General features: G+C 43.2%; 3 non-coding genes across 3 annotated transcripts; 2 read left to right on the plus strand and 1 right to left on the minus strand.

The window, feature by feature from the left end:
- Nucleotides 1-22647: 22647 nt before the first annotated feature.
- Nucleotides 22648-22721, minus strand: Trnan-guu (transfer RNA asparagine (anticodon GUU)). The gene has a single exon. It is a non-coding gene; the product is annotated as a tRNA-Asn (tRNA).
- Nucleotides 22722-25892: 3171 nt separating this feature from the next.
- Nucleotides 25893-25966, plus strand: Trnan-guu (transfer RNA asparagine (anticodon GUU)). The gene has a single exon. It is a non-coding gene; the product is annotated as a tRNA-Asn (tRNA).
- Nucleotides 25967-27294: 1328 nt separating this feature from the next.
- Nucleotides 27295-27377, plus strand: Trnal-cag (transfer RNA leucine (anticodon CAG)). The gene has a single exon. It is a non-coding gene; the product is annotated as a tRNA-Leu (tRNA).
- The last annotated feature ends 539 nt before the right edge of the window (nucleotides 27378-27916 follow it).

Raw genomic sequence — 27916 nt, forward strand, 5'->3', positions numbered from 1 at the left:
TTTTATTGCTTGCTGTAATTGAACGAAATTGAGCAGCCCAGTCCCAAATTACTGACGAAATGTTGTAATGAATTTCTCATTCAATCTTAAAGTTGGGCTGAGTTTGTGTGGGTGATTAGAAACAGCGAAACCAGACTGAAAATGCTCATGGAAAAATAAAATGCTTACAATTTCATGTCAAATAGCATTCATTAACAGTTAAACTACCAGGAACAGGTTATTTATTTATAATTAATTATGACGGTCCAGTGCCGTATTGTTCAGGAACAGGTTATACTTAAGAGAAATTTTAAACCGATAACAGTAAGTCACCGATATTTAACATAATTCACCAAAAAGAAAGGAAAATTAGATAATTTTTTCAGATGAAATTTTCAATTAAAAATCTTTAAGCAAGCTTAAAGAAATTTGCCTCGAATTTTTGTTTATGCCTTGTGCTAAACGACCTTTAAGTTATTTTTTAATGCTATTTCTTTATTTACCCTAAAAAGATCTCATGTAACTTTTCCTCAAGAAAGAGCAAACAAATCGAAATTAGCCATTGTATCGCTTCCGGCAGGTTAATACAAAAAAAAACTCCCATCATCCTTCACCATCGATTCGAGTGCTTCTTTTCGGAGGCTTTTTACGTATGACACGCTGTCCGCTGTCTTTGTAATTCCCATCCGGTCCGGGACCGGAAATGGGCCAAAGATTTGACAATGTTGGTTTGATTCGGTGCGTGTTCTGTTCCATTTCGCCGATGCTACACCATCGTCGCCATCAGTTGTTTGTTGGTGTGCCATTTCCGTTTCTTTGGGGCAATTGAATTGGCACGTGGTACTTCGTAGCGCGGTCCTTTTGATCAAAGGTTAAGTAGACAAACGAGTGAGATGAAACGGTATATTAAAGGACGAGTGTTGTGCGTCTTACTGGAGGCGACCGTAACGGTGGACATTCTTTTTCGCTCAAATCGTTCGCTTTTGTGTTGCCCGATTTATCGCCTCGCGATTCATTTTCTTACAGATTGATCTATTGATTTGCAAAATGTTTTCCCAGCGGGCGTGCATAAAGTGTGACCTCCTGTGGAGAGCAAGACATTGTTTAGCGTTTTTAAATTGGACTACGGTTATTAATTCCTCAAAAAAAAAAAAAAACACGTTAATTATTCGTTTTGTTTGGAAGGAAGTTTTCGATTTTCATAATATTTTTTCTGATTTCATGTACAATCAACAAGTGGCTTTGGATCTTTGGATTTTTCCTCCATAAATTTTGCCTCGTCTGTTAATAAAATTCTCAAAAAATCGAAACACCACCCGCCCCAAAAAAAAAAATCCACCTGAGGCGAGGTTATGTTTCTACCTTATCCGGATGTTTTGCCTACAGAAGACAGATCGTCCGGTGTTCCAATATCAGTTGGTTTACACGAATGTAACGGAAGGATGAGCCGCACGTGTACGTGTACGTAGCATCCATCGCCAGCGGGCCGGTTGCGCTTAGGCCCAACCGAACAGGGCCACCGTGTTTTTGCGTATTCGCATGCATGTTCTACCTCATCCTCCATTGCAGTGCCGAGGGAAAGGGATGGGAAGCTGAGACATCGTAGTAAGCCGGGTACTCATCATTATCCACCGTTCTACCTGCACTGTTGGTTACTTTGATTTTCTTTCTTTTGTTCCTCTTTTTTCCGACATGTCCTTGGCAAGTCGTTGAAAAACCCCAAACTTTCCCCACGGCTAAAAAGTGAAGATTTTGCTTTTCCCACCGCTAACAAGGAAAGTTTTAGAAGCCATCCCTCGACTACCAATGTCCCCCCCCCCCCACCTCTTTCCTAATTCAGAATACCTCAACCACTGCACGGTGCCGGTGTGTGAGAATTTTCCCCGAGTGTTTCCACCATCATAACGTTCGCATTATGCTTCGCTGACGTCGCACAGCTGCAACAAGTGGTACCCAAGTGACTCAGAATCATTTTCCCAGAAATGGGCAGCGCATCGGTACGGTGACTATGTCTGGAAAGTTTTGGTCGTGCTCCCGCTTCCCGTTTGGAACAACACATCGAGCGGGAACAACAACAAAAAGTGGACGAAGCCACAGACACAGAGGACAGAAAATGTCTCACTAGCTCTTGGGCAGCTCCGTCGGTGGCGTCCAAATTATACGCAAATAAATTTTCAAAACTCGCGAAAAAGTTGTGGACTGGCGGTAGGAAGGCTGCTCTGAAAGCAGCGGCGCATGATTTACGCGCAAGTTTTGAGTTATGCTTGCGCAAAAACAATCACGCTGCAATGGTGGATAATACGTGTGTGTGTGTGTGTGTGTGTGTGTGTGTGTGTGTGTGTGTGTGCTTTTCTTTTACTTTGGAAATCACTTGTGCACTTGCCAAATGGAAAGTTCTTGCTCAACATCTTGCAAGATTTTTGTTTGCCTTTTCTTGTTCGGGGAGTGATGATTGATTTCGTTAAAAGATACATTCACTTCCACGCCAGTTAGCATTTGTGGGCGCCGCTTTTGACTGCGGTGTGGAAACCTTTTGGCCTTTCGGCAACGGAACGCTCGCTCTCCGTGCCAAGGGTCATTCGGGAAAGCTTGCCAAACTTTGGTGCTGCAGATGAAGAAGAGACCGATGGTGATAAATCCACCAACGAGACAAATGTATATCCGCTAGTAAAGATTGATTGAGTCTGGTGAGTCGCTTTTTGATGTGAGGTGCTTTAAATCAGCCAGGATTACGTGTGCCAATTGTTTCGAAAGGCATGGGCAAACTTTTTGGCTTAAAAGCTCGTCTCGTTTTAAGCTGGCTGCTGGGAGAGTTGAAAGTGTTGTGGTCTATCCAAATCTACTCTATGTAATTTCAAAGTCAATCATGCTAATCTCATTGCCTCTCCTCTCGTTTCAGGTGGGTGAACAATACATAAGACAGTTGTAAAGTTGCAGAATAATTGATTCTTATTTATGTAAGTAAGCTGCTTTTTGGTTACTACAATCTAACCGAGAGTAACAATACGAAATCATATATTTTCCGTAAAAAATACTACTGAATAATAGGTTTTAAGAATAAAAAATATGTAAAAAATACGCTAGAATTGATAAGAGACATAAAGATAATACCAACAAAAGGAACTATACAACGACACAAAAAAGTGGCTAATAGCTCTCAAGATGCACGATCCTAAAATAGGACACTGTGTGCCTTTCCTTTGCTGCTAGGTTTGAGGGAAGAAATTCATAGAAGATAGGGTTATGGAGCTTCGAGTTTTGAGACGCGTCAACGATCCCGCCGAAAGCGATACTTCATCTTTAATGCAGCCCAACCATCCCATCACCAGACGAACACAAGTTACCAAAACGAGTCGAGAAGGTGGTCCTCGCCGTCGTAGTGAAAGTAAAATAGTTGTTACCTCGGGCTCGAGGATGACTTACGTGTCGTGAAGTGAAAAGAATAAGAATTCAGCCTAGGAAAGGTTGATTGGGGAGAGAAAATTGGGGAGAAAGTGCAACAACGATAAGCAACAAAGTACTTCGAAAGAAAGAAAAAAAAAGTTCAACGGAACGTTTGGTTAAAGTGCCGTCACCTTAGATGGGAAGACGATATTTGCACATTTCTCGTTAGACTGTTGAAGTGGACCTAAGTGGAGTTCTGCTCCGTCTGGGCTAAGGAAATCGATGTCAAGGAAACAGTAGCACATTGGGCTAGACTGAAGTATGGATGGAAAGAGAAAAAGTGTTTGCATGAATCATTTTTATTTCATGCAAATGTTACGCACAACTTGTTAGTGAATTAGAGTATTGTGTTACACCACTGGCAGCTCAATATTCGTCTAAGATCGTAGGGAAGAAATTCGAATTATTTATGTTATTGGGACCTTTCAACGTAGCGTAAGCTTTGATAAGACCTGTTCTAGATATGGTACTAAAAGTAACAATTTTAATCACACTAACCTGTCTGTTTTCATCGCATTATCCGGCAACATTTGCGTTACCTCTCTTTGTTACATGTGAACTTAAAAATTCACAACACAATTTCCAAAAAAAAAAAAACCAGCAAACTCCGCCAGATGAATATAATCGCCAGACAGCACCACCTTCAGCCCACCTGAAGTATCATTTCGGTGCGAAAGTTTTGCGAAATAAAACACCCAAACTCTCAAGATCCCTGACCGGCTGGCTACGCTTGCTACGCTTGTCTCGAGTAGAATTATAATTGAAGCGGAATTCATTAAGGGATAATGAGAGGAAGTATGCACGATTCGATGGACGGGCGAATACGGTCCTCCGCTACCGTAGCAAACACATCCGCAAGCAGAATCGCACGCCCAAGGACAGTAAAGAAACGAAACGAAAACGAATGATGCATTCCTGCTACTACACCCACGTGACCCGCCCAGATGCATGAGTGATGAGGCGAAAATGTTCGGTGCGATCGACTGAGACGTAACAAAAAAAAAAAACAAACACCACACACCCCATGCTCCTGCTTCTTTTGTTTTATCCGATCCACCAGGCGTCTCCATTTTCTGCGCCCGGTCGAGCGCGCGCTCGCGTTTTCGTCTCGAGTGAGCGGAAATTAATTTTTTGGAAGAATGCTTCTTTCACTCGGGAAGAACCCGAGACATTTTTGTGTCTCGGTGTCCGTGCGCCACACCGGTACCGTTCCGTGGTGTCGATGTCCTCATCCAGGCGGGTTTCTTATTCGGGAGGAGACCTAAAACTCGCGCGAGTCATTGAACCTCAACGCCAAGATGGGCACACGATGGCCAAACGACAACGATTTGGTCCCTTTTGGTTCCGTTTTTCCTTTCTGCCTGCTGTCTCGCGTACTGTAAGGTTCTGAATTTCTTTTTACTTTTTTGCTACTCACATTGCCAAAAACTAGAACAAGGCCTCGGGGGAGGTTAGGGAGATGGCGTTGGATGGGTGGACGCATAACTTTCGCTTGCTTTTCCTTTTTATTTTGTTATTCGTTTTTCGTCTTTCGTTTTCAAAACTACTCCTACCTTCTTGTTTTCCTATTCGTCGCCAGTGGATCCATTTCTGCTTCTCGTTCCGTTCCAACTTTCATCGCATAGAACCATGCACACACATACACACGTGTGCACAAAAAATAAATAAATAAAGCTACCTGTGTGACCTAACCTTCTCCGGCGCTCTGTGCTCACCCCACTAAACAAGCAAATACATGAGCTTTATGCTGCAAAGCACAACATCATTTGGAATACATCACAACACATCCTTTGTGCGGCATTGGGAAACTGGGGGCCGCCAGGAGTGTGAGGTTCCCGTAGCACAGATGCCTAGCATCTGGCACGATGCGTATCGTTCATGTTTCGCGTGTCGTATGGTGGTGGTAGCGTAGCGTGTGAAAAAACAGGCAAACGGAGAAGTAGAACATGGCAGAAAATGTAATAATAAAATCAAGCGCGAAACAGGTAACTTATACATGCTGATGGTCGTGCCCGTGTCGTTGGCTTTTCTCGGCTTTATTTGACGTTTGAGTCGGCGTAGTGCGACAGACGGGATGCGGATACGTATGATAACTGCAATTGCATGACAATGAAGCCAAACCATTTATTAAATATCGCTAATATTACTGACGAGTTACTTCTTACCAAAAAATCTCTCACTACCTATTTTTTAGCTAAATTAACTTGTCAAGCAATTTACAACACACATCCAGACGATGTTTTTAACCCCACCAAGCGTGAGGCCATTACTCCCGCTCGCTCTGTCGGTGGCGGCTTCTGGTCTCGTGTAAACGGGTTGAGGAAGTGTGAACTTAGCAAAGCAAAAGAAACAAAAAACAACAACAAACAAAAAAAACCCTCATCCGCACCAGATCCCGAGGTCAATTCAATGAATATTTACACACCAACGAAAGGGTGGCTCGGTTCGCGTGTTGTCGCGCCGGCCGGATGGCATATTTTACCTTTATCCATTTTCTTTTACACCACTACGAATACCGCTTTATGCATTCCCATTTTCATCAAACGCCCGAGTGAAGGTTTCTTCCTTTTTTTTTTTTTTTTGTTTCGTCGGTCGGACCTAACTCAACGAGACGTGGAAGAAAAAAAAAACCGATGAGGTCAAAAAAAGAACAACTCTTTAACAATTCAATCGTCCAGCGCACAAGGAAAGCGATAAAAAGTACCTTTTTTTTTGACTGGTTGGTTGTTTAAAAAGGATCATGCATCAATTTGTCCCCCGCAGACTTGGGGGCTGTATTTGTAGCATATTTATTTTCAGCGCTTCTGGTGATAATTGGATATGGTAGACATTCTCCCTCCCGTGAAGATTGTTATCAACATATTTATCAACTCAATTTTTTTTTTTTGGTTTTGAACAAAAGCTTGGAAAGATTATGTTTGAAATTTTACTGAAGCAAAGCAATCGCACTAATTACTACCATTTTTTTCCCCCAACGAAGATTCAACCAATGTCCATACATTGCTTTCCTAAATAAATATGTGACACAATAAAATGTTTTCCAAAGAACAGAGCTTACAATTCTAAGAACTCCAAGAATGTCCCTTTTACAATTGTGTGTGCTTCACTGGCACGGTTCGAGCCTATTGAAGGAGATAATAGTTATTCATTCACCGGTTAAAATATGCTCTCATCACACAGATTCGGCTGCTCTACACATGGCATTTGACATAATTTGCAAAGTAACCTATACCTAAGATGCAATATTGTGGTCGAAATATGGGTAAACAGGTCCACGAGTTGCTGAACGAAAACTGAAAGGTTTGAAACAAGCGTTTGCTTGTCTAGCGTTTGTCCAAATATCCCTTTCTGTGGCATTTTAACTTGACAACCGCAGTTTGAGACTTTGGCATTTAAGATAACTCATTAGGTCAATTCTTCTCCAATACACAAAAAAGTAAGAAATTGATTATTAATATCTATTCATTACCTAAGAGAATCTTACATTAGGGTTGGTGGTGTAATACTTATTTTAAAGAACGCAGAGACTAAAAATGGCAATAAGGGAACAAAGCCATGGACAAGTGAAAGTAGACAAGGAACTATAATCTAAGCGACCCCAAGAGAGAGAGAAAATGATAGAAGAAATGAGAGTCTAGCTTCATAGAATTTTTTCACTTAGTTCGTAGAAGCCTAAGCTTAATTACTAAAAGAGCCAATTAGTGTAATGAATTGCACTGAACCTTCTCCAAAATTCAAATTTCAAAAGATAGAATGTTTCGCACGTTTTTGTGATAAGGGCTATCAGCTCACTTTGAATGCATTATAAGTGCTTGTAGTTCAGGAGTTTTTCGATCAATGAGCAGTATTAGAAAGTCGCTTGATTGAGTCACTTTTTAATCTAATTGTACTTTGCTACTTTTTTAAATAAAATAATTCTTGGTATGATCATTTTAACTATTTTGATGATTTTTTTTTTTCGTACCGCGTACAAAACCCGTATTGGGTGAACATAACCTACGAGTTCAGTCGCATCCTAAGCTTCCGTACTATCGATACAGATGGTACAACGCATCGAACGCAGGCCATTCAGCAGGAATGGATGAAAAGGAAATAAATAAAAGCATAGAAAACGCTCGTCCGTGTGTCGAACAAATCTGTTTAGCTAAAAGACTCACTTGACATTGACAGCAGCTTACGCTGAATCGGACGTTCCTCAGTCAGAATGCTGCTTGTCTCAAGTTCATCCTTCTTTCACTGATCCATAGAATCCTGGCGCTGGGCATAAGTTCTACAGAGAGAAAGGGAGATAGAGAGAGAGAGCAAGTGAAAGCGAATACACACAAACACATACAACGGACCATCCATTCGAACGAGTTTGAGCTCTGTCTGGCTAGTAGTCTGGGTCGTAGTCGTCGAATCGTTTGGATGAAAACGTTTCTGTGGCTTCAATAACGATGAGGTTAGATGAAGAGGAGTGTGATTCTCTTTCCCCCAACAACCCACACACGCACTCGTACACTCGTACTCACGCAGAAGGATGAAGGGCAGTGTCGGTATCGCGTTTCCATTCGACACCAAATTAAAGTTAGGGATTGGGATGGACGGGACGACCCGAGCGCGCAGGATGCGTCTAAGTGGTAAAGCTAAAACCCATCGCTGGCTGTCGCTCACCGGCTAGGCGAGGAGGAAGAGAGACTAGCACCGATTGTCTCGCAGGTTGTTGGCGTGTCTGTGCGTAACAGGTTTAATGCTACACACGGGCAGTAGCACAGTAGCAACACTCGACAGGAGTTTCTGATCAAATTGAATCCCGCCCATCTCTCGCACACCATCTTGCAATCCTACCCCAGTGCCGAGTGAGAACTTCATGTGCTATTTACTGACGGTGATGCCGATGTTGGCAAGCTGTCAACATAGGGAAAAGGGGAGCTAAAACCGGGACCATAAAAACGATGTGTATGATCGAAACGACGACGGTAATTCTCGCCCGCAGTACGCTCCTAACCGATGTATAATATATCCCTCGACAACGATAACAATCGGTTCGTGTGAAGTGCGGAAAAAGCGCACCATTTTGGAAAGGGATATCTGATGATGAAGGATAATTTTCATCGCAGATTGACTGACACTTGCTCTGTGCTGCATATAGCTATCCGCCACCTTCACCCAGTCCAGCCGGCACACATGGGAAGATGTGATGTTTTTAGACGGCGTCTGTTGTGTTTCGGAGTGCGATAAAAAAGGACCAGCAAATAATGGTGCGTTGGATGAGGTTTCATAAAGCTTCACATAAATCGCAACATCGTCTCGGAAGAAGTAGGGAAGAAGTAAAGCAAGACTAGTAGCAGGTGAGACACAATCAAGTCCTACTGCTCGACACCTTCGAGCGTTAATCCCGTTCGAGTGCGTCTAAGCTGTAGCAAGTGTAGAAATATGTCCCCTATTTGAGTAAACTCTCCCTTCAAAACCAGCTACCAATCTCACACCATCAATTTACCCACCAAGCAGGACTTGTGTTTCATAATTATTCGACTCAATTATTCATTTCCTCGCCACAGCGGGCGAACACGAACTCCATCACGATTATCCGTCAGCAGTCGCTTTCGGAAGGGATTAATGGATGTATTGTTTGATGAATTGTTAGTGCGAAAATCAGCCCCTGCCGATCCAGACTGACGCGTTTTTAAACACTCATCAAAGGGCGCTGTTTACAGTGCGTAACCACGATCGAAAGATGAGATCGAAGAAAGAAAAAGCCGGCACACGGCAAATCGCAATTTTGGGGATGAAATTTGAAACGCGGTAATCAATGCGGCACGGTTTTTTGAAGAAGGAGTTCTCAAATGCTGTACCAGCCGGTAGATTCATTTGTTTTGGTCGGGACACTTACACAAACACGCTAGACATACAAGACAAGGGCGCATTAGTGGTTGTTTGATGCTGGGTTTCATTGTGGTTTGATGGTAACGTTGGTAGTGAAAATCATCTTCCAGTAATCGCACCACGTTTTGGCACGTTCGGAGGTTTGTGATTAGAAATGGAGTACAATTTCAATAGGCTGACATTTTAGTTACCGATGAGATGAGGTTTTTTGAAGGGTTTCAATTGAGATGGTTCGAAATGGTTCATCAAAATACGAAGGTTTGAGCCGATAAATTCTTATCCGATGTTGAATTGTGTTACAATCATAGATGAAAGACGAACTACAGATAACTTAAGCTCAATTTCACAATGTTAAAATGTTCCATCACACACTAAAAATATCAAAAAGGGAGCGAGCAAATGGCGTAATTGGTAAACTGACGATCACGCCTGGTTTGAGCTCGAATCCTATCGGCGTCACATAAAAATAAGCTCATTTTACCCCAATTAAGTGTATAAAAAAAGTATTTATATTAGACAAAGATAATAAAAATTCGAATATTAAAAATTATTCAATTATATTAGCAAAACATTTCAGCTTCATCTAAAAGAAAATGTTGTCTCCCTCTGCAACACATTTTCTTTTCCCTTCGTCAAAATTGTTCAAAATTTCTAAGCTATTCGTTGGGTTGTAATAACATTTCCACCATAAGCCATTCCACCATTCAACCACCATCTTTATTACAAACAAATTTTCCACTCTTTCTCCATCATCATCCTCGCTCGCCGCGACTTTCAATTCAATTAGCTCGACAAAATTGTTTTAATGAGCTTCGCTAAGTAGCGCATTTACCCCCATTAATGATCTTTTGACTTCCTGTCTCGGTGTTATTCGGTCGCTACACCGTGTGTCCGTGACGGTTGATTCAATTTTGGCATTTTAAAACGATGCCACCGGTTTGTGGCTAGCGGAAGGAATAATCTATCCCATCATGCCCCCTGGTGGTGTGGCATGTCCTGTTTTACAAGGGACACAGCGGGACAAGGCGTGAATATGGGGGTGTGAAAGTGGAAGAGACGGTCCGAGGTCAGGTATGAAGTTTCTCCCAAAGTAGCAATGCAACTATTACACTTGTCACTGACAAAAGCAGTACTAGAAAGTGTCCAAGAAGTGCGGATGGAGAAAAGCTACCGAGGGGCGAGCAAAGAGATTAAGGAGGAAAACTTAATTAAATTCAATAACCTAAGCGCTACCACCAACGTTTTAGCTCGGAAACAAAAAAACAGAGAAAGCACACACACACACATACACACACAAGCCGCTCATCCACGGCAAACGGTTGATAAAACGGATTTTCATGGTTTGACGCCATTACGATGCAGGGATGGCGAGTCCGGGACTCGCCGCAGCCAGGATGTTTGCTATCTTCCGTTTCCCATCGGTGCGCGATGCGGCAAACATGGTACGCCTGAACAGCAGGGCAAACTTTAGCTTAATGACACATGCAGCAGCATTTCCCTTTCGAACGCGTTTCAGGCCAACCGTCGTCGTCGACGACCAGCCCCAAAGGACGAGCGCGTTCTGGCATGAAGAACAAAGACGCTTTTACTGTCGATGATGCTATGAAGCTGCTGCTGCTGCTACTGCTTAGTGGTCGATGCACAGGGAGCTCGAAGCCAATGAACTCTTTGGCTGGCACATCGCGGCTCTTTAGTTTTCGCAAGCCGCGAGTTGCCGTGGAGTCGGTGTGGATTTTAATGGTTGCTCTAGCGGTTTTTGGTAACAGTGTGTTGGCGAGTGAGATTTCCACCCAGGTGGTGAGAAATGGGTTCGAACCATCAACGGAATCACATAAAGCTCCCGCAGGAGTAGTGGCTGCAGAGCAAAATGATGTGGATTTGTGCGATGGAGGGAATATAAATTTACGTTCATTAAAATTTAAACGATTTCATGAATTTGCACTTTACCGGAGATGCACCTGCCAGAGAGATTCACTTGTCTTCTTCGGGAGTTTCTCGTAGTTCATTGAGTTGTCCGACTGTTCCTGGTCCACAAGCAAGCATCTCCAAAGCCAAGTGAAACGGTTCAGTAATTAATATCCGAACGCCAACCCCCAACAATTGCGGTCAGCAGATGTACCTGGTCAGCGCCCAAGCATCACCAAACGCGCGATAAGAAATTCACATTTCAATTAGACCAACTTCTGACCGTTCCGAATACGGGGCTTCCTATTGGATGTTTTTCTTACAAGTTTCGTCCTTAATTTGTTCAGCATTTTATTCGGCGCGGTCTCCGTCTATCTGTCTGCTCAGATGAGTGTTGCGAGATTCGTACCTTGACGCGTTCGTCTGTGAAGTTGCGCCTGTACAAGGATGTTTGAAGGTTTAACACGAAAACACGATAGAACGGGGACTATAACAAGCAACACTCCACAACACAACCGCCACAAGAGTCGTTGACATTTCCGTCCACGCTGCATACAGAGTTTTCCGAGAGCGCAAGGAATAAACTAAGGGAAAAAGGAAGTGCGACATAAAACGAAAACAAATTCAAAGGAAAACCTCCGCCAAGGTGCTGGGAAGGTTTCCGTTTTGACGGCTACAGCGTGGTACGTCGTGTAACCGCGAAATTTAGGAATTGCTTCCACCGACGCTAGCAGTAGTGGTGGATGTAGGATGCGAAAGGTTACGCTGGCAGACCGGACGGACCAATCGAAATGAAAATTTATTAAATAGAAGGTTTAATTTGGCGTGTAGTAATGGTTTTCCCGGTTTTTTTGGTTTTTCTTTTTCGTAAAGGGAAACTTTGCAACCGAACCCGGGTGGATGAACCTTTCCACTGATGACGGTTGATTGTTGAAGTTGGTGGAATTGGGATCGAAGAGAAAAAAATATGATAACTGACTGGGTTTTGAGACAGTAAAAAAGGAGGAAAAAGTGTTTAAGGCTCGCATTTCAACCAGAATTTGATGGAATCTTGAGGACAGATGGTCAAAGTCAGATAAAGTGGAGCCAGCAACAACCGAATCTGATTTTGCATTCTGGATGATTTGGATATAAACTTGGTGGAAGTTATTGACGGGAACTGTACAGTAAGTAAGAAATATCAAGCCACACAGTTTTGAATTGGCTTGTGAGCATTTCCGGAGGCTTGGTCAACTAATGTCTTCATGATCGTGTTAAAAATAAGATCAATTTTTTCCCCAACTCAATACTTTGGCTATGCATTCCGATTTCGAATATTCCATGCAGGTCACAGCGCCATCCATTCCGTCCCAACCAATTATGACAATCGCCCACGTTACGATCATAAACTTCCCTGCCCGTTTGCCGTTAAAACCTGCCAACGGGCTAAAGACTGCCGAAGATGGCTTTCATTGTGCATTGAATAGAAAGCTCACGCGATGGGGCGTCGATTTTATGGACGTCCGTATAAAAAGCTCATCTTATCACCATGCCATAGCCATCTTTCCCGATGCAGTTTCAACGGATGATAGTGAACCCTTATTTTTTCCCTCTCTTCCGAAACAACGATTCATTTTCCCACCTTTTCCAGCGCCAGATTCGCCACTGTCTGGCTCGGTGCATCAGGACTACTGTCCCGGCACGTCTCGGTCGTTGCAGGCGAAATGTAGTACCGTTGCTACACCACCATTTGATGCCGTTATTGAATCACACTGGTCGCCGTTTCCCCAGCAGGCGGAGGAACGTTGTCGATCGTCATAGTGCCATCATCATTACAATCATCGCTATCATTCTCGTAGCGGAGGTCGTAATCGTAACACCGTACAGAACAGAACACGTACATAGACACACAAACACACACAAAAACGGCAGGAAAGCTGCTTTTCCACCGAGCCAATCTTGTTCGATGCAATAATGATCAGTAAAATCATTTTAGTACGCTTACTTGTTCGATACCTTCCCAAACCTACGTTCAATCGGTTTCCGATGTATGAAAATCATTGCAACCAGGAGCAAGAGCAAGCGTTCCGTTTTTCCGTTACCGCCTTTTTGAAGGAAAAATTGGAAAATTTGGGAAGCAAACGAAAAGAAGTTGAACGGTTCCCACGGTATCGCACACAAATACTCACTGCGACTCACCGTCTTGAAGCCTTCCGTTCTGCTTCGAATGTGAAGTCCTTTTCGTGGTGCACCAACCTTCCCAGGACAAAGCAAATGCGGACGAAAGAGGAAAGCTGTAACGGCAGTCAAGGTAAATGTAGCACACAGCAAAGCACCTCTTCCAGACACGCCACATGAACCCAGGGAAAGGTACAGAAAAGCACCACCCCCTAGAGCAAAGGTGTATTCTGGAGCTCCACAAGCGAACATAGGTTGGTTGTTTTTTGGTTGTCCTTGCCTTGTTTGTGTTCGTTTCGCTTATCGGCTGGCGTAAAAACTGCAGCCAGCTTCTTTTTCTTCTGCTGGGTTGGCTTTACTGATTCTTTACCATATCCTCTATGTTACTGCTCATTTTCATGCTTAGTTTTACTATCGTCCTCGATGTGGAGTCCTCGGTTTGGTTTGTTCTACTCGTTCATCCATTCGCGTTTTATCGCGCTGGAGCAGAATCAGCAACAACACAACCAACAGCGACGACGACAACGACGACGACGATGATGACGATTGCTCTAAAACCGTAGTGACGTTTCGTCTAGTGCCAGTTTTCCTCTTTCTCACCTCTTTTTCCTCCTCGAACTCCTCAAACCCCTACGTCGCTATCGTCTAGAATATGCATACACACTGCCAGCAGGAAAGCACAACACAGGGCTCTACCGTCTAGCGCATGTAGGAAAAGGTTTTGTGCTTCAAAACAACACAGTTCGTGCCGAAGGACGTCCCATTCGCCAAGCGGGAAAACTCACCGTTTTCGGTGCCCAGAGTTGTACGATCTCGGCGAACCTGAAAGGACGATGGTTCCATAAAATGAGCTAGCGCATGAGCTTGTTTCGCTTTCAATCAAACTCTCGCTCTCGTTGGTTTCTTTGGGAAATCTGTGGTACGATGGAAAGGAAAAGTTTTGCCACCAACAAACGGTGAAAACGGAGGTTTTCCTTTTTTCCTGGGAGGTGTGCTTTATTTTACAATAACTTATGTAGTTTTTAAGATGGATTTTGAAGTTTTGGAAGTATATCATTCAAAGTTATATTTGATAAAATTGTGGTAAAGACAGTTTTGAATACAAAGAAAACCAATAAAACTATTAAAATACATGAACTTTGGGTTACAGATATGCCTCATAACCGTAAGTGATAACCAGGACAATGGAACAGAAAATTTTAGCCAGTGTTGGTGCAAGTTTATTCTACTTGACCTAACGACCTACTAGGTCACGTCGGCCAGTCAGTAATCACCAAGGGGGATTCGATTAGGATGAGATTTGAACCCCTGTCCTGCCGTGTGAAGGCCGCTATCGCCTATACTACTTTGGCTAGACCAAGTATTATACATGAACAAGGACGATAGTTTTCTTTGTAGAAAATCTATAAACAAAAATAATAAAGGATGACAACATTTTGACCAAGACTTTCCAAGCATATTGCCAGCTCAATGTGCCGCTTTCTGTCCCAACGACACAACACGCTGCTGCTCCTCGTCTTTAGCTCCCGGGCTAACCTTACACTCACACTCCATCCGTGTTCATCCTTTTTCCCATTGTAAAAGCGCTGGCAGCGTGCCATGATCCCGACAATTTGTGTTCATTTGTTCCGACTGAATCCGACGCCATCCGGAGCTGCTTCTATGTTTTTTTTTTATTCTGCCATTTCTTCATGACACGCTTGTCGGGTTATCCTTGCACCCTGGTGCTTACTGTTCCGGAGGAGTTTTCATTCCACCAAGATGAGAGATATGCTTCCTAACTAGACGCACACACAAACATAACCAAGCACATCCTTTCTGTTCGGGGTGTTTCGTTTTGGAAGTCGCAGGCCAAAAAGCTTCCAGCAGGGAGCACCAGCAACTTTGCGCAAGAAAAGGACGACTTCCGTTAAAGCGCGTTGTTTTTGGTTTTCCTTTTCGTTCCCGTTCGTCCTTCGCTCGTGCTCCCATGGTGGGTGGTCGGGATGCTAAAGTGAAAGTTGCTTGCATTTCGAAGGTCTGCAACGGAATGGTGGCTGGTGGCGAGGCGATGGCTGTGTGCCGTTGAATCCTGCATTATACCTCCAGTTGATTCTATTTTCGGTGAAGGAAGGATGAAGCATTTACTTACACGTCTCGTCCCCGCCAAACCCTGCCTGCTGCCCCGTACCATGTCAGACTTGAAGCGAATAAAAAGGCAGCTGTCTCGGTTGTGGGCGTCCCATGGTGAAGATGTTCAGCTGCAGTAGCAGCAGCAACAGCATCAACGCTCTACCATCGTGTCAGGGCTCGTCCTTATCATCCCGTTACCACCCGAATGCCACCCTCCTCTTCCGTTTGGAGCATTTATTACTCAACGAAAAACAGAACCCTAGTCCTCCTTCTTCTGCATCTTTTCTCGATTATTTGAATCCGCCGTACGAGCAGCCCTGTGATATTCCTGTGAGGGAACGTCCTTTTCGTCCTTCAACCACGACCAACCTTACCAACCGAATTCAGCGGAGACGTTTCAATTTTTAGGGGTGCATTAACCTTTTCCCATCCGTCCACCCTGACGTCACCCCTTGTACTCCCGCGTACCTTTGTCCTGTGCATTATTTGGCTGCAAATTTTCCTAGCGCAGTATTCCTTGTGCTAGTCGTCGTCATTTTCCATGGCCCGTTGTAAGGATTTCCCGACCAAAAAACCCTCCCTCCCCCCCCCCCCTTCCCAGACTTTCCGTTCCATTCGCACTTTTCCACCAATCGAATCATTTATTCGTTGGTTCGTGTAACCCGTGCCGAAAATCCTTTACTTACCGGGATACACAAACCTAACCAGAAAAGACGAGTGGTGTGTGTGGTAAAGTGCCCGGTGATTTTGATTTCATGCGCAAATAGATCCGGTGCTGGCTGCTGCATGAAAATCAGACACAACATCCAGGAGCTGCTCGGGCTTCGTTCGTTCTTATCCGCCCGTGTTTGTTCGTTTTTATTTTCGCTTCTCCTTCCTTTCTTGAGCTGGCTCGGTGGTTCACTGGTTGGTGCCCGGGTTGTGCTTATCGTGGTGTGGAAAACCCATTTCCCATAATCATTCCAGGTCCCGGTGCCAATGCACAACACATCGTGCACATGAAAGGAAGGATGAAAATCGTTTCGATTGGGCAAAATTGGGAAAAAGCTCGTGTGCGATTGGTGAGCCACGCTAAACCGAGCATTGTGTGTTTACAGCATGTTTTCTTCGTTTTGCTTTGGTTCGATTAACCGAATGCACTTTGAGTACGTTGTTATGTAGGGATAGTCTGAAAAGAAACTCTGAATAATATTATGCTTGCTGTTAACTATATAATTAAAATAAAAGAACGGAAATAATACTATAACTGCATACGTAAATTATCTTTGATTCTAATGAAACTGCAAATTTGTCTACCAATCATTAGAATAATTAAAATAAAGAAAGTTAATGTACTATATTGCACGGAAGGAAGATGGATCCTTGAGGTGTGGATCGTTCAGTCGAGAAATTTAAAGTCGTTGACGCAAGATACAATAATAAAATTTGCCCAAATTCTATTTGTATTGACCCAGTTTTTAAATTGATAATTCTTTCTTATGTATTAAGCATGCCTCACTGAGACTTTTGAATAAAATTAGTAAACGCTGCACAGAAAAATAATTGATCAGAGTTTGTACATTTCTTCGCATTAAAGGTAAGAATAAACTAACAGCTTCTACGGCCGAAAGCCCGTTAAATTAATCTAAATCTGTACGTTTCTTCGAATATAATAATATTTAAAAGCCTCTTCTTAATCACGAATCGATTTCAAAAGCTTTTGTAAGCTCAGTAAACTGCAGTCAATCTATGAGTAAAACTGAATAGTTGAACCTAAGATCACCTGATCAAATAGACATTTTCCATTTTAACATCTTGTTTTGATTTGGCTTTATAACAGATTTTAATTCACTACTTGAAAAGCCTCTCTCTCGGGGGATGTAACCCAGTTAACCTTTTTTTTTTTTTTCGCCACACACGCTTCCGGCAAAATTGCTTTCATTTCCGTTTCCACCCATCCCATCTCCCATTGTCCTTCTTCTTCACCCTTCACTGGTTGGTCTGACTGTCCTACTATGGACACACAGTACAAACTTTCAAGTCGGACCCGCCGCTGTCAATCGGAAACCACTCAACCAGCCTGCTCGAATATCCTCCGTTCCCTTTCCACCCTACTGTCGTCCGATCGGTCGAGGCCAATCGATTTCGTTGCGTATAATAAAATCTAGGCCACCGGAGATAAGTTATGCGTTACTGGTACTGCGGGTACCCGGGTAGTAAGTAAGTAAGCGCACAAGTTGTCTCCATGTCTGGTCGGATTAATCGGAGGGAGAGCGCAGCATGAATGATAATAAAAAAAATCCCCACACACACACACACATAAATGCGTTTGACCAACAAACGGCAGCATTATGCAACCACTGGCAAACCACCGTGCCCCGAAGGAGGATCGAACCTCATTGCACCTCGTTTCAGCGCGGAAAGAATTTCTTCTTTCTCTCACACGCACACACTCCCTCCTCCATTGTAGACATACAAGCTTCTGTCCGCTTCGGGTGTCACTTATTTACAACACCCCGATGTACGCAATGATTGCAATGCGGTGGGCTGCAACATACACCGGAAGATACGATCCACAGTGCGCGTTGCATCGCAGCCCGTGGATATCTTCTCTTGTTTGAAAAGCATCGCCCCCATGTTGTTCCACCCCGTTTCTCTTGGCCACTCTCGCTTCTACCCATTTCTCACTTCGAGGTGTGGAGTAATGCAATCCGTGTATGCAACATTGCTTATCGAGAGAGGGAGACACAGAGACAGAGAGAAGGCAACAGTGCAATCGCGGGGTGCAATGTGTGTGCCCGGCTGAATTTCAGTCAAGGTCCGGAAATGTAAACCGGAGCTATTGCACCCTGCGCCCAGGGCTGATAATTGCCCACCCGACGTGTGTGCTTTTTTGCCGATAACGGTCAACTTCATTAGGTTGAATTTTTCCTGTTCATTATTTACGAGAGAGAGAGAAAGAGTGTGTGTGTGTGTGTGAGATATGGACAACGCAGTAAAGGGTTGAGGAGGAATTGGTGTAAAGAAAGGTTAACATTGAATAAACTAGGCTTATGAAGAATCAATTTAGGAATTGGTTTAACGAAACTTTTCAAACACGAAGCACCTGTGAGAGTGTATAAAGAATTTTTAAACAATTTGAACAACTTTATTTCTATTTTGGGCTTCAAGTTATGTAGTGTAAAACTGGAAAGAAAATTAAATGGTGAATCAAAACTCTAGAACTTTGATTAAACCTTTTCAAAAGATATTTGAGTTTTTAAAAAAATTAAGCAAATTTTAATTACGATAAAAAATTGTTAAATCAAGCTTCATATTTTACCGTCTCTTGTGGGCATACACTGCAACCCTGCTTGGTACAAAACCATCATTTCCAGCCCGCACACGTAAAATTAAATCTTATCCCTATCCCAATAAATATCATACCTCCTCTGAAAGAACCTACGATGCAGACATTTCTGTCCTTGCCAGCCTCACCAGAAGCACAGACACGTGACCGGTGTGGACCGCGGCGTAAATCAGCCGAATATAAAGATGAAGCAACAGTAAATGCAAGAAAAGCCAAAGACAGAGGGACAGAGAGAAAACCAGAAGGGCTCCAAAATTACCATTCGTGGCCGGATCGCACCGGGCTACAAATCGATGATAAGTCATCTGAACGTTCCGTTTTTTTTTTTCTTTTTTGGATCGCTTGCAGAACGAACAAACGCTAACGGAAATTTCCAATGAAGGTTACTGTTTTGTTTTTACTGCTTTATTTGCAAACGACGCTGTATTACGTCATTTTGAAAACATAATAAACTCCTAGACCCGTGGAAAACAAAGCGTCAACACTCGAGGGCCGTTGTTGTTGCTGCTGCTGCTGCTGCTGCTGCTGCTAATTGACTCCACAGTCGTCCACCTTGAGTCGCGACGAAGCTGCAAGCCACAATGCACCCGCGGACCGCTTATTAATCGATTTGCCCGAAACGGCGTACGCTCCACACCACGCACCAATTCGGATAAGCGACAAAATGAAGTCACTTTATCGTCCCCCCTTGTCGGCTTACCTCGGAAACGCGCGTTAGAGCGCCGGGTTGCACTTTCGATCGGTTTCGGGCTCACTACATTATTGTGAAAACACTCATTAAACCCCTTCCCACCGACTGGTTGCCGTTGGCTACTCGATCAACACCGACAAATACAGCACAAGGCAAAAAGTTAGGTGAAAGAAACCAAAAAACAACAGCAAAAAACAGCCATTTCGTTCGCCCATCGACACCGCCACACAAACACCGAATGAATAACAAAATAAATAGAAAATGATCGAGCAAAAAAAAAGCGACAAAGCTAACAAACAAACACAACACGAGCGCGTAGGGTAACCAAAACAGAACACGAAAAACAAATGACTGCCTCGATGTACTACCGCTACTACTACCACTACTGCTCGATCCACCTGTCACTTGCTCGATCTTACCGAGTCTAAGCGCACGCACCTAAAACGTCAAACGTGACATTGACACAGAAAAACACTAGCAGAGTGCCAGCTCTCTTTCTCCCTCTTGTTTACTAGGTTGTTTTGTTTTTTCTTTTTTTTTTGCTCTATTGGTTATGTTGGGAAGTTTTGTTTACGAACTGGTAAACAAGTTTCAGCTGTGTGTGTTCACTTTAATATATTCCACCACGAAATGTGATACATCATTTAAATTAAGGAAGTGATGACTTTGACTTCGCTTTTATGTTTTTTTTTTTGCTTATTTTTGGAGCGTGGAGTAATATTTTTAGCAAAAAAAAAAAACAATCCTAAAACTCTCCAACACATTAAGATTAACTTGTTTTTGTGGAGCGAATGTTCTTTCTATTGCTCCAACGCCCGGTGCAACTAGCAAAACAATCGAACATTTGGCCTCATGACGCAGTACGAAATTTTCGGCAGCTAAAACAACCTTCAAGGGTGCATGCCAACAACAACAGCAGCAGTTTCGATGGGGGTCGCCGTTTTTTTTTTTTTGGAACACGGGCTTCAATTTTCGCTACCGAGTTTGGGATCGTCATCACACTGACCGTCAATCAATCGTTCCACGATCTTAACCGAAGTGTGGTGTCCACGGTAGTCTAAATCACAACCCCTTTCGCCAATGCCAAATGTTTTGTTTTGTGTTGTGATTTCTTGTGTCTTTTTTGCTCCTTTCATGATGAGAGAGGGACACACACACACACACACACACACACACACACACACACACACACACACACACACAAAATATCCCAAAGTCACGTATCGTAAACAAAGTATGATGCAACATTAATTTCCTTGAGGTGTTCAAGTTTCCAACCTTGTTTTTATATTCTCTAGACTCAGGAAACATTCTCAAGGAGGTTTTGATTTTGTGTGTTTGTTTACAAACAAAATGCGTTTTTCTTTGCACGATGTAGTAGCAACTCAAAAAAAATGTTTTAGTAATTTCTCAAATAAACCTACTCCTAAGAAACAGGTTTCCTTTTCAAATTCTTAACTCAACCGGATGGATCGGAAAAAGTCAATCCTCTTCCTGTACCTATCTCGCTGTGGGTTGGATCCATTCATTATACCTTGAGCACCCAGAAGGCGTCCCTTTTTATGCATATCAGTACATGCTGTACATCTATGCACTTTGCCACAAGCTGTCGTCGTAAATCTGCAAACCTCGGATAATGCGCCCAACTCCTTGCAGAGTAGTGTGTAGTGCCCTCTAGCAAAACTGCATCATAATTATTGGAACATTTTTTTTTTTTCGCCAACTCTTATGAAGAGGTCTCGTCTGCGTTCGTTGAAGAGCGAGAGAAACCTGAAGAAAAGAAGCAAACTCGTTAATCAAGTAGGTAATTCTCCTGAAGGATCATCTACCAGACCGGGTTCAAAACTGGAGCTTGTGAAGACGTCGAATTATTGCAAACGACCTGTCTCGACTATCTTCTCGCAGTGTGTCTGTGTGTGTGTTTAACACGCTAGCTCTGGGTGGAGAGGTTATTTTGCATACGCATGAAGATTGCAAGTGCAACGGGGCAAGATAATAGTAATGCGCTTGTTTGATCCGATCAGTAGTCAGGGATGGGTAAAAAGATATGTCAAGGGGCGTGTAGCAAAGGGGAAAAAAACTTGCCCATGTGCACTGAACAATTGTATCGAACCATCTTTGACTTCCTTTTCTTCGTTTTTTAAACTAAAAACGCCGCGCCAGTAAAAAAATATTAACAATTACAAAGGGAACATTATTCTCGACTGATACAAGTAGTACAAAAAACCTAACCTTGAAAACAACTGTTTCCCTTGTCTGGTTTAAATTAAATCAAATTCAAACATCTCTTCCCTCTGGAGATGCAACTCAACTGCAAAGGAAATCTATTTTATGTTTTTGTCTAACGGGTAATGAGAAAATCCAGTACCAAGCTCGTGTGCATCTATCGCTCGCGTCGAAGACGCCAGGCCAGAAAGTGAAAAGAAAAAAACGAGTTTCTCTGATAAGCTCGTTTCGCCAAGCTTCTCTCCCCCTATCGGGCGCGTTTGTGCAAGATGCATCGTCAAGAGGAGAGCACTCCCTCAGCGCCACAAACAGTGGCAATAATGAAATGAATTCTGCGATCTTTAGTGATACGTCTCATTAAATCGGTAGCCCGAATGCGTTCCCGCAGCCCTCACCTTAACAACCCCAGTGTGTGTTCCTCTCTCTCTCTCTCGCTCTCCCTCTCTCTCTCTCTCTCTCTCTCCTCTTAAAGGGAAAGCGCATTCTCAACGCACTTCGACACTTAGTCACACGCATGATGATCATGAAACGGCAGGCAAGCAGAAGGAACTTTTCCTTTTTCCCGAGCGTCGGCAGTTCGTGCGAATTTGTTGCGCAAACACAGCCGCATCCGAGACCCAAAGGGGCTTTAAAAATGTTTGAAAAAGTTTTCAATTTACATACACGTATGTCCGGGAAACGTGCATATTATTATTGGCATTCATTAACAAGAAGCAAATTCTTTTTTATAATGTGTATAGTAGTAACTGGGACATTCCTTTACAAACAATGCCGTCAAATATCAAAAGCTTATAAAGTTGCTTTTTTTGTAGGTCGCTTAACACAATTGTTTGTTTCTGTTGTTGCGCTCTTTTTAAATTGTTTTAAAAGCTGCATGATGGCACAACGGAATCATATGAAAATATTGAATTACAATAATGTAAATAAAAGAGATTTCTTGCGCCCCCGGGTGGACTCGAACCACCAACCTTTCGGTTAACAGCCGAACGCGCTAACCGATTGCGCCACGAAGGCGACTTGAAAACCTGAGTGTTGTATAGCGTATCGAACATGATTACACTATATTCCACCTTTCTTCACAAAGCTATTAAAAAAACACTATTTTTGTGTATTCCGAAATCCAAAACGATCTTCGAATCATAATTTCAAGCTAAATCTCTAACACCAAACAAATCGATAATGTATTGAAACTGTAAAGCTTGAGAGAAACCTGTGAGCAGAAACACATACACTCCAGAGAAAGCAAAGAAACAAACCAACCGGAACGAAATATGAATCTTCGCTAGCCAGTGAATAGGAAATTAAATGTATTCACTTTCAATAGGACAGCGCTGCCAGGGGGAAGGGCAGATGTCCCGAGGTACGGGAAAATAGAAAACCCTACCGCATGGTTAAAGGTATGCGTTACCATCTACATCATCACACCGTGTCATGCAATCAAATCAACTTATCAGCTAGCGGATAGGAAAGAATGTTCAACGAGCGTTAAATATGCTGCTCGCTACTAAGCAAACAGTTGTTGGCTGAAATAGAATTCCACCTCTCCATTTCTTTTTTGTTTCAGCCTTCAATCAATAAAGCTCAAGGTAAAGAGCAAACAAACGCCGTTCGTTTGATACGCCACCGGCTAGGAGGTATTGGTTGGCTAAATTGAATTTTGTTTAAAACATTGCAATTCAAACATATCAATTAGCTAAACAACATTATCTTGTTCCTGCTGGTCGTAGGCTTTGTTCTTTCGCCTGCTACTCAAATTAACCTCACAACGCTACACCACACCGCCACCCGGAGAAGCTCTCCTAGTATCCCCCCACATCCAAGCACATCCGAGCACATCCTCATACCCCGGGCACAGCATGACATTTGCATGTTACCGGATTTTCCTAGAAAAACGATCCATGTTGCCTAGCTCTGATATTGTTTCACGTACCCGCAGGACATTTCGGATACTACTTGTTTGAGTTTGGAATTACAAAACATTTGCAAAAGTAGAATTTTCCTTCCCCGCACCGCTACCACACACACACACACGCGCGCGTACGCTTCCTCCGGAACCGCAAAAAGGCAGGGAGGATTTAGGCATAGGTCCGCTTCCGAGAAATCGGATATGCGCTTTTCCATCCATTGGAGCAGGGATGATATTTCCCAGCTGCTTCATACCTTCTCTCCCCTTTTCTCTTACCCTCCACCTTCTCCTCCCTCGAATGGGGAGCACTGCGGAAATGGAGACTTGAAATGAAATCGAAACCACAACGGGCAATAATGGAAGCAGTGATCCCTGTAGCTGAGGTTTTCACGACGAGCTGAGCTAAGACACACGGTGAGGAATAGGGACGCAAGCAGAAGAGAAAAAGAGCAAGAGTGAGACAGCATGTATAATTTTCAATTTCAAATTGTCCCCATCATACCATTTTAGCGTGCTTTTTGCATAAAGAAAATCCGCTTCATGTATGTCGGTCGGTAATGGGGGAGAACCCGCTATAGGGGAAAGGTTCGGAAAGATGGGTGAACATTTCTTTCCTTTAACAACCAAACGCACAAACATCTAGTAGAAACAAGGTCTTGGTGACGATGGGGAAACCGGATCGACACCTAGGGGACGGATGAAACCTTGCCCCGTGCTTTGTCCACCTTGCCGAAGCCATATTCCACAGGCACGCACGCACCGATCCAGACCGGAAAATCTTCTTTCCACTTTTCACGGTCGCAACGGGATGGGACTTCAAACGGCGCAGTTGTTTCTGTGTGAATCGTTAGCCATTTTTGTGGTTTCGTTCGCGAATAGTTCTTCCCATCATGTCATCGCTGGTCTCGCATATCAAACGGTTCTTGCAGTTGAACAGATTTCGATCGTTTAGTTCGAAATTTAGTTCATATTAGATTCTTAATTTGATATTGTTTTATTATACTTTAAATTTCATTATCTATTTTGAATTATACGCGAACAAATGCCAGTTAATGGAATTCTTTTAACGGCCTTATCTTCGATTTTTTCTAGCGAATTTCGACTTTTTCCTTCTCGTTTTTGAATCAGTAACTGTACAACTGTATTTATTAAAAACCTCTTAGCCATACGCGTCGAAAAATGAACTTTTAATTAAATTTTCTTATCTCAAGCGCACAAACTCAAAACACTATAGCTCTACCGCTTGACTTCCGTCCTTCTCAAGTCTCTCGCAAATATTATCCACCTTCGCTCGTTCCACCCAACCAACCCCAAAACATCGAAGCGACAAACAACAGCACTTTTTGATGACGGGCTGGTGCAAAATGCAATGTGCGATGCAATTGATGCACACGGCAGTTTCTAATGGCCTAGTTTTCTGGATGGTCTTTTTCCTTCCTCCTGCATTTCCATCCATTCGCCACTCCTCTGCTGAGTGAAATGCATCGCACAACGTCTCTCCACTGCACTTTACGATTGCAGTCGGCTGCAAACAGCGGTAGCCAGCATGCTTTTTTTTTCTTCTCCTCTCACTTTTACTGTGGCTTTCTTTTCCATTCCCTACTGCTCGACGCCCTAGCGACTACCGGAATTACTTCTCCCGAATGCCCGCATGGAGATGATTTTCACGCAAAACAGACTAACGGAGGGGGATGTCCGGGGGGCGGATGGCAAGCAATGGAAAATGTCTAATGCATCGGTGGAAATCATACTCCGGCGTATGATGTGGCAAGAAAAAAAAAACGGTCCGCAAAGTAGTGAGGGACAACAATTTATCTCCTTTCCCAGCTTGGAAACAAACTTATCCATTTTCGTCGGAGCATTTTTGCAGCGCAGCCGGACGGAAATGTACGATTCTATTTTTGAGTTTTGCAATTTTTGAGGTCATGGAGGTTTTGTAGTTGGAGGTTGGAAATTTACTAACGTACCACTGTGTGCTGTGTTTAGGACAGTTTTATGGGACACTTACCGACATCTGGTGAGCAGTTATTGCAATTTTGAAAGCTAAATTACTCAACTCACAGAATGGTGGAACCGTTCGGGAATGTGTTTTCCGCTGTCATGTTTATTCATTGTGGACGACGTGATGTTTGGCGCAGCGTATCGCCGAACGCAATGAATCGTGATATTGCTAATAATGCCGCAAGTTCGGATCAATCCTAGCTAAGCGTGGCAAAGAACGTAATCCGAGCATAATAGATTGGAAATTGTAAATAATGGGTGGCTCTCTCGTACATACCGCCTTCGTGGCGCAATCGGTTAGCGCGTTCGGCTGTTAACCGAAAGGTTGGTGGTTCGAGTCCACCCGGGGGCGTTCAAAGGACCTTTTTATATTTCATTTGCCATAAAATGAATGCAAATTTCATGTAATACATGGAGGATAATGGTGTGTTGTGCGTGTTGCGTCCTGTTCCACGCTTTTAATAGTGAACCAAACACCCACCGACACACCCACCACCCCATTTATGTAATATAGCGTCCGTCTTGTTCTGTGATTGGAGCTCAGAGACTAAAAATGCTCTCACTACCACCTTACCACATGTACTTGTTGTTCATGTCTTGTAATATAATGGACAATCCATCAATCCTTTTATATTTAGTTTAATCTTATCATAACTAAATTCTTCTAAAATTTATTTAATTCTTCATGTATGATAAAAAAGTCCATTGCTTAGATTCCTTTTTGAATAATAATTATTTCAAAATTGAATAAATCAACCTTATTAATTTATATTTCTTTTATATCCTTTGCAGGTAATTACACTCTATGCACTGGACTTCAACCACTCACACCTGCAACAGGTATTTGTGTATGGCTAATGCAGGGACTAAGTTACGTTATGCCTACTCTATCGCGGTATTTACGTGCGTGTTATCATGCCAGACGACACCTGTTTCTCTATCGGAAGCATGTTAACAAACTCATTGACACACACACACACACACACAACGAGACCTGCACGCCGAACGCACTGCTAGCCATTTGTTGATTTAAGGCCCCGTTGCGTACGTAGACAACCAGCAACCTCCAACATATTACCCCAACGAATTAGAGAGGCGAGCTACCTCAATTGCGTTACGGAAAGATAAGAACACGCAGTGATTCAACCCTCCACGAGCCGTTTGCACGATACAACCGGTGGACGGATTCATGATTGTGTAAGAAAAGGCCGAGTCTTGTGTCACTTCCTTCATCCTTTCTTGATACGCATGAATGCATTATTCTGCCCATCAGAATCAGAAGAACCCCTAAAAAAAAACAAGGCCACAGATAACAGAACCTGGACACTTCCGATGAGCATTAAGGGAAACTGCGTGTGTGCAGTGTGGTCGCGGCAAGAGGCAATCCAGCACGCGAGTCACGAGGAGCGACGCGTGTTTACTTACCGAGTGGCAGTGAAGTAGTTCAAACCTTGGCTTAGATTTTGCGCCCATTCAGAAGGGTTTCCGTGCGCGGCGGCTTCATTCTTATCGGATCTTTGCCATCACTGAAAGGCACGATTTCTTACTCGAGGTGCGGCGCCTACACTTCATCAGCACACCTTACCTCACAAGCGCGCTATCACACACAGTGTCTGGTTCGTAGTGTGGTGGTGATGAGAACGTAACCGCCACGTTGATTAGCATCGGATCATCACGCAAGTCAGGATGGCCGAGCGGTCTAAGGCGCTACGTTCAGGTCGTAGTCTACTCTGTAGGCGTGGGTTCGAATCCCACTTCTGACAAAAAGATTCTTTTTTCCTTGATATAACACGCTTAATGATGCTTCTCTAATCTTGTTTCTTATTTTACCTCTCATGAGGTCTTTCTATGAAAATAGAAGCGATAAAAATAGACCCGGTACTGCGACGCAAGGCCGAATATTATCGCATCATTTCCGCTTCTTTAAAATAAACCCTCCTTGTTGTGGTGGTACGAAGATATGAACATATCACGTTGAATCTTAAGCACGGTCTCTTGCCCTGTCTTGCTCGCAAGAGTTAAAACTGTTATGATCATCGTTTATTATTGTGTCATGCCAGCTCTTGTTGCAGCATCGGCGTAACATAGGCGTTAATTGGCGTGAGGAAATGTTGACCGCCAGTAGCACGAGTACAGTGACAAACAGTTTCTTACAAATAAAGTCCATTAAACCTACGAAGAAGAGTTGTTTTCAACTATTTAATTAACTTAATATTTCAAAGGATAAAAAGGCGTAGCGTTGCATAATTTCAATCCTTTTTGGACGTCAAAGAACGTCCCAGTGAATTTCGACGGTTTCTAG

This window comes from Anopheles maculipalpis, chromosome 3RL (assembly GCF_943734695.1).
Source record: "Anopheles maculipalpis chromosome 3RL, idAnoMacuDA_375_x, whole genome shotgun sequence".
In the NCBI taxonomy this organism is placed as follows: domain Eukaryota; kingdom Metazoa; phylum Arthropoda; class Insecta; order Diptera; family Culicidae; genus Anopheles; species Anopheles maculipalpis.